This window comes from Triturus cristatus, chromosome 4_1 (assembly GCF_964204655.1).
Source record: "Triturus cristatus chromosome 4_1, aTriCri1.1, whole genome shotgun sequence".
Lineage (NCBI taxonomy): Eukaryota > Metazoa > Chordata > Amphibia > Caudata > Salamandridae > Triturus > Triturus cristatus.
This window is the reverse complement of record NC_140585.1, coordinates 133,563,705-133,570,703: the sequence shown is the minus strand read 5'-3', so window position 1 is coordinate 133,570,703 and position 6,999 is coordinate 133,563,705. Positions and strand designations below refer to the sequence as shown.

At 41.4% G+C, this 6,999-nt stretch overlaps 1 non-coding gene across 1 annotated transcript; it reads left to right on the top strand.

The window, feature by feature from the left end:
* Positions 1-484: 484 nt before the first annotated feature.
* Positions 485-557, top strand: TRNAR-UCG (transfer RNA arginine (anticodon UCG)). The gene has a single exon. It is a non-coding gene; the product is annotated as a tRNA-Arg (tRNA).
* The last annotated feature ends 6,442 nt before the right edge of the window (positions 558-6,999 follow it).

Below are 6,999 nucleotides of genomic sequence, written 5' to 3'. Positions count from 1 at the left end.
AATGCCTATTTTTGTGAGATGCATTTTCGACCGGCCAGAACATATTCCTTTGGAAAAAATGATTTGAATTGGATTGGTGTGAATCTTGTTTCTAGTGGTGGTGACAGGCTTTCAGCTACTTGAATAGGTCAAGCCAGGATTCATAAAACGTATACAACCTATGTGAGTGTGAAAAATTAGCATATGCAGGAAGGAGCAATTTGTCCTACTTTCAAAACAGTTTCACTCCACGTCTGGAAACTTCCAGAGCTATGTAGAGAATACAAATGAGCTTTAAACTCATGAGGAAAGAGGTTTGTATGCAAAAAGGAAAACAAAAGCATATCGTACTCATAAAATACTCAATATATAGATTCCAAAAAAGTGCTTCCAGCGAAAAGAGCTGAAAGAACACTATGGGATGTAAACCTGAATACCTTTCAATAATATGTTCTCCATCCATGCATACCACCTACATGATTAAAATCATCTCAGGTGAACGGATGACCGCGTGGCCTAATGGATAAGGCGTCTGACTTCGGATCAGAAGTTTGAGGGTTCGAGTCCCTTCGTGGTCATTTTTGGCCAATGGTCACACAATCTGCTTTACATTCAGAGTGGAAAAAGTATTTTCCAATACTCTTGTAGTCCTCACTTTCTCATTACTAATCATTAATAAAGTGGAGTACATACTGTAAACTCATTCAGGTTGCATCTTCAGGCTAACTACTTGTGCATTTTAGTGGCATTAAAAAGTGCTTCTATGTCGACACACTGAATATGTAATAGGTTTGCAGAATTTTCACGTGACAGAATGGGTTTTTAGCTTATGTGTGTGTAGAAGAACTGCAAGGTGTGTGCCTATGTGTGTATAGAGTGCTACATGTGTAAAATCTGTATGATTTGGGCAGTTAAAGTGCTGATTTTGCCTCCGAGTAAGAAAAGTACTACACAAAATGTATAAAGGATCGGCACATTGGCTGCCTTTGCTGATGCCCCCGTTGCCTAATTTGTAGTGCAATGGTTAAGTTGCAGAGTGTGGTTGAACTTGGTTAGGAGACTTGGTGCCTCTTTCCGTGTCCTGCTGATGATAAGGATGGCTTGATACCATTTTCTAAGCCCAGTATATTGAGAAAAGAAGTAAGTGAAGAAGAAGTGTGGAGTCGAAAGTGGTTCTCCAATTTCTCTCCATTTGCTAAAATTGCGAAGTCTCCATTATAGCATAGAAGAGAGCGTTAAAGTCGGGGATGGAAGAGGATGAAAATGGGAAGTGTACTTATAGAGAGAAGTGAGAAATGCCCTGTGTGCACACACCGGTGTCTGACCATAGAATACATTTAAATAATGCCTCTAGAAAAGAGCTATGCATGTGTGTCTCTGTGGCCTAATGGAAAAGGCACTGACCTCCTAAGCCAGGGATTGTGGGTTTGAGTCCCATCTGAGGTGATAACAAAAATCCTCCCTCTTTCTTTTCCAGAAAATTAGGTAGATTTATTACATGCTTCCTCTCAGAAGTTTATGAGGGATTAGGTACTTTGGAACGGTCCCATTTTACTTGTGTACACTTCACAGTCATGTTAGTATTCTGAAACTGCAAAGTAGATTTTTAAATGCCTATTTTTGTGAGATGCATTTTCGACCGGCCAGAACATATTCCTTTGGAAAAAATGATTTGAATTGGATTGGTGTGAATCTTGTTTCTAGAGGTGGTGACAGGCTTTCAGCTACTTGAATAGGTCAAGCCAGGATTCATAAAACTTATACAACCTATATGAGTGTGAAAAATTAGCATATGCAGGAAGGAGCAATTTGTACTACTTTCAAAACAGTTTCACTCCACGTCTGGAAACGTCCAGAGCTATGTAGAGCATACAAATGAGCTTTAAACTCATGAGGAAAGAGGTTTGCATGCAAAAAGGAAAACAAAAGCATATCGTACTCATAAAATTCTCAATATATAGATTCCAATAAAGTGCTTCCAGCGAAAAGAGCTGAAAGAACACTATGGGATGTAAACCTGAATACCTTTCAATAATATGTTCTCCATCCATGCATACCACCTACATGATAAAAATCATCTCAGGTGGACGGATGACCGCGTGGCCTAATGGATAAGGCGTCTGGCTTCGGATCAGAAGATTGAGGGTTTGAGTCCCTTCGTGGTCGTTTTTGGCCAATGGTCACACAATCTGCTTTACATTCAGAGTGGAAAAAGTCTTTTCCAATACTCTTGTAGTCCTCACTTTCTCATTACTAATCATTAATAAAGTGGAGTACATACTGTAAACTCATTCAGGTTGCATCTTCAGTCTAACTACTTGTGCATTTTAGTGGCATTAAAAAGTGCTTCTATGCCGACGCACTGAATATGTAATAGGTTTGCAGAATTTTGACGTGACAGAATGGGTTTTTAGCTTAAGTGTGTGTATAATAATAATAAATTCTTTATTCGGTTTTTACAATTAAAAAACCATAAAAGAGCAGTTACAAATAGAACATCGCACATAGATTAAAGAATAATAAAAATTAAAGCTAAACAATTATCAGCTCATATAGTTAAAACCAAGGTTTTACAAAAATTCATTTCATCTACAAATACTGGGATCAAACCGCTGCTTACAAATTATTCCTATGTTGCAGAATACATTTAAGGAAGTTAAGAACAAGATAACAGGTCAATTCGGAATCTAGGCTTTGAAGGCGTAGCATTGCCGGTCGACATTGTCTTAGTCCCCAGCTCTTTAATAAAGGTAGTAACCAGACCCTCCTGTGTGGATGATGAAATTTACAAAACAGAATAGTGTGTAAATTTGTCTGAGTTGACACTTCATCACACGGACAAGGGGTGGAAACCTTCTCCCAGCTGTTTCTCTTGGGGAAGGATACTAGCCTAAAAAAGGAGTCAAATCTAAATCTTGTTAACAACATTCTGTGATAGGTGCTAATCTGTAATGTCAAATAAGGTTGGATGGAGTAAGTGGTCTGAATTAAATTAGCATGAACAACCGAGGGTTTCGATGCCACGGAGGTCAGTCTCAGGGACTCCAGATGCGTTAAAGCCAGTTTTTTAAGTCCTTTCTTTGACAATTCGTTAATTTTTTTTGGATCTGTGTAATAGATCTCCAAATCTAGATCCTTAAAAAAATTTTGTACATAGCACAACCATTGAATTGATACAGAGTGGTCTATGGCCATTGCGTCCATCAGAATTTCTTGTGAAAACACATTGTTCACGGAAGACCAGATACGACGCCAGAGCAATAGCGGTTGAATTCTTATCAGGTCCTCAAGGTAGGGAATACCAAGCTCCAGATGAAGGGCATATACTGAGGAGCTCATTGGTGCTGCTAAGAGAAATCTTAAAAAGTTATTTTCGGCGACCTGAAGGGTGCTGATTTCTGCGATTCCCCACAGGCCTGCTCCATAAAGGGCAATTGCCTGGCATTTAGCTACGTAAATTTTTAACAGCTCCACTGGAGGCCTTTTCCCTAGCCTCTGTGAAAAACTTATCAGGGACATTGTTGCTCTTTTAAACAAGTGACATCTGGCCTCCACTGCTGCTCTCCAGCTAAGCCTATCATCAATCATTATCCCCAAATAGCAGTACTTCGTAGTTACCTCAAGTTTTTGCTCTTTAAGAAAAATATTCTTTACACATTTTTTGGCTCGCCCGGCTACCATGACAAATGTTTTTTTCACGTTAACCTGTAAATCCAGGCCACCCATGAACTCAACGTATCTATTTAGGGATTTTTGCAGTTCGCGTGGGGTGCGGGCCAAAATGACCGCGTCGTCGGCGTAGAGCAAGGCGGGTATCAATCGCCGTTTGACCCGGGGTAGGTCCAGAGCCCCCCTCAACATCTCCGCCTCTAGGCCATTTGTGTAGAGGGAGAAGAGGAAGGTGGCAAGGACACATCCCTGCCTGACGCCTCGCTCCACTCCGAACGGCGTAGTCAATTCACCCTTTGTGCCAAAACGCACCCTAGCGGTGGCACCCGAATATAGTTCTCTCATAAAATCTACGAGAGATGAGTCCACTCCCATCAGTAACAAGATATTCCAAAGTTTCATATGTGAAACGCAGTCAAAGGCGGCAGATAAATCTACGTATACCATATACACAGTTTCTTTTTTTCCTTGGCAGTATTTTCCCAGGATCAGACTGAGGTTCAGGGCCTGCTCTACCGTTCCAAACCCCTCCCGGAATCCAAATTGAAGGTCTGAAATAATGTGTCCCTCCTCTGCCCACTGCTGTAGTCGTTCAAGAACGATTCTACCGACCACTTTGCCTAGCGAATCTAAAAGGGAAATGGGACGATAACAATTGACATCTTGGCGGTCACCTTTTTTAAAAATTGGGACCATGATAGACTTTGTCCAAGAGTCCAACAGTCCCACTTTTGCCACTGCTATGCATACTCTAGTTAAAATGGGGGTCCAGAGGTCCGGGTTAAATTTAAACAAGTCTACTGGGACCCCATCGGGGCCTGGAGCTTTCCCGCTTTTGCTAGCATTCAAGGCCGCTATAACTTCAGCGATATCAAAAGTTAGGGAGATGGGATAGTTGACGTTTGGAAGACTATGATCTATTCTTTTACTGGTATTTACTGGGTTTTTAAAAATTTTTGAAAAATGTGTCACCCACGTAGCCTCATCGATAGCCACTTCTATCTTAGGGGTGTCTGCGCCCAAGAGATATGGAGTTTTAACAGTACGCCAAAAAGCCAAACTATCCTTAGATACAGCGCTAGTGTGCAAATCGTCCCACAGTTTCATTTTTAATTCAGTGATTCTTTGCTTCCGTGCGGAGACATATTGACGCCTCAGCATTTGAATCAATTCTGAATCTCTCACTGTTTTTTTTAGTTCCTTTTTTAAGTTGGACAGGGCCATGTTACAGGAATGATTAAACCATCCTTTTTTGGTCGAGGGTGACCTCCTAGATGTTATTGTAAGAAGTTCCTTAATCTTTTCCAGTATTAGTAGAAAGTTGGTTAAAACAGCTTCTTCAGGTAACGTTGGATCAAGGCAATTGGTTATATTTACATATGACTCCATTACCAATTTCGCCGTGATTATCTCCGGATCCAGCGTCTCCCACTTTACTGTATAACCATTTGTCCTGCCCAACTCCAATTTATTTTGAGCGAGCGTAGAGGCGATTACACTAGTTTCCGGTTGTCCCTTCAATTGTTGGAGTTCTAGTCTAAGAGCGGAGTGGTCACTAAAAGTATTTAGCAATACCTCAAAGGACCTTACTCGAGGTAATAAGCCTGGGGAGAGAAGAATATAATCTACTGTAGTGCTGAAGCCCCTACCCACATACGTTGGTTGTAAAAAGTTAGAGTCCGGGATCAGTTTGTTTACTATTTCCAGTTCTAAGTCAACCAGCATATTGTTCATTGCAATCCCCGTTTTACTATGATTAAAGTGCATGATAGGAGCGTTCTCTTCATCCACAATTCCACATCTATTTTTCCCGACATGAGGGCATGGGTGGATATTTAAGTCTCCTCCACATATAAGGTGGACTGGGCCCTTACGAAGTGGAGAGTTATGACCCAATTTCTCCTTAATTAGATTGATGAGAGACAAAAATTGTTCCTCGTCAAGATTATTATAGACATTGAGCAAAAGAATAGGCTCACATTTATTATAGAGGAGCTTTAATAGTTGGAAATTTGGATCAGACAGCACCAAGGATGTTTTGAGATCATTGATTGTGTTGGCAATATATGTAGTCAACCCTCCCTTGGGTCTTCCAAAACCGCCCCCCAACGCTGGCGTAAAATACGTTTTATAGCCAGCGAGGTGAAGCTCTGTCAAGGACCAAGTCTCCTGGAGACATATGATATTCCCCCTTCCCAAAAATGTATCAATGAGCCGTCTTCGATTTTTGAACGAAGCCCTGCTATATTCCAGAAAAAAATGGATAGAGAATGCAAATCTACATTATGCACTGTTTCTTGGATTGAGGAATCCATTGTGGAATTAGATGTTAAATGGGAAGAGCTATGATCGGTGGATTTGAAATTAGTTGATGGTCAATCGACCATTTCAAGAACACTAAATCTGTTGTCCGTGGGAAACCCAAACCAGGTTTCCCTTTGGGTTGGCTCTCTATTTAGCATCCGCAATTGGTGGAAGCCCCAGTCGTCATTTCCTCTTCCCCAAAATTGTGGGCCTGAATTTATCCTATAACCACCATGCTCATGGTAACGGGGGCCCACTGTGTTCCAACGATTGAAATAATTATCGTGGACTGGGTCTTTAGTTTCCCAATAAGGAGCATTGGTGAATTGAGCATCCCTGGGCGACCTGGAGGGATAAAAAAAGGAGAGACGTCTAATACCTATTTCGCCCTGGGTGTTTGGACGCTCCCAAGAACATATGTGGTCCACCACCCATGGGTGGTCAAAGGAAATCAAAATACAGTCGCCCGGAATTGATTTCCTACTATTTCCCACCCACGGGGTTCTACGGACCATCAAGATCCTAGATGACCCGGGTTCAGTAATGGGACAGTTGTTATTTAACCAAAACTGCACCTTATTTTTCAGTGACCAGGTAGTTTCCACGACGTGATCTTCTAACTCGGGAACTCCTACCATAACTACCACATAGGGGCTTGCTTCTGGAGGTAGGTCAACTGCCAACCTTTTTTTGCAGCCCCTCGTGTCAGCCAAGGTGTGATCAGTTGTTACTTGGTTAGGGACCTGTTTGTTTTGTTGGAGCGTCTTTTTTCCCTTGAGAGGGGAGTTTTTTGGCCCTGGCTTCGCTGCTCCCAAAACATTTTTCTGAGAAGGATGACAAATGTTGGAGTTAGCAATAGGATCTTCTGTTTGCTCTATAATGGTTGTTTCGGGACGTGGTGATTTAGATGTGGAATCAGAAGGGGCATTTTTAGAGTTTTTTTTTTTCGTATATGACACCTTTTGAAGGGGAGGTTTGATACTTTTCTCTTTTTGTTTATCCCCCCCCCCTATTACTTGTTTTGGTTTCGTGATGTCAATAAGGAGC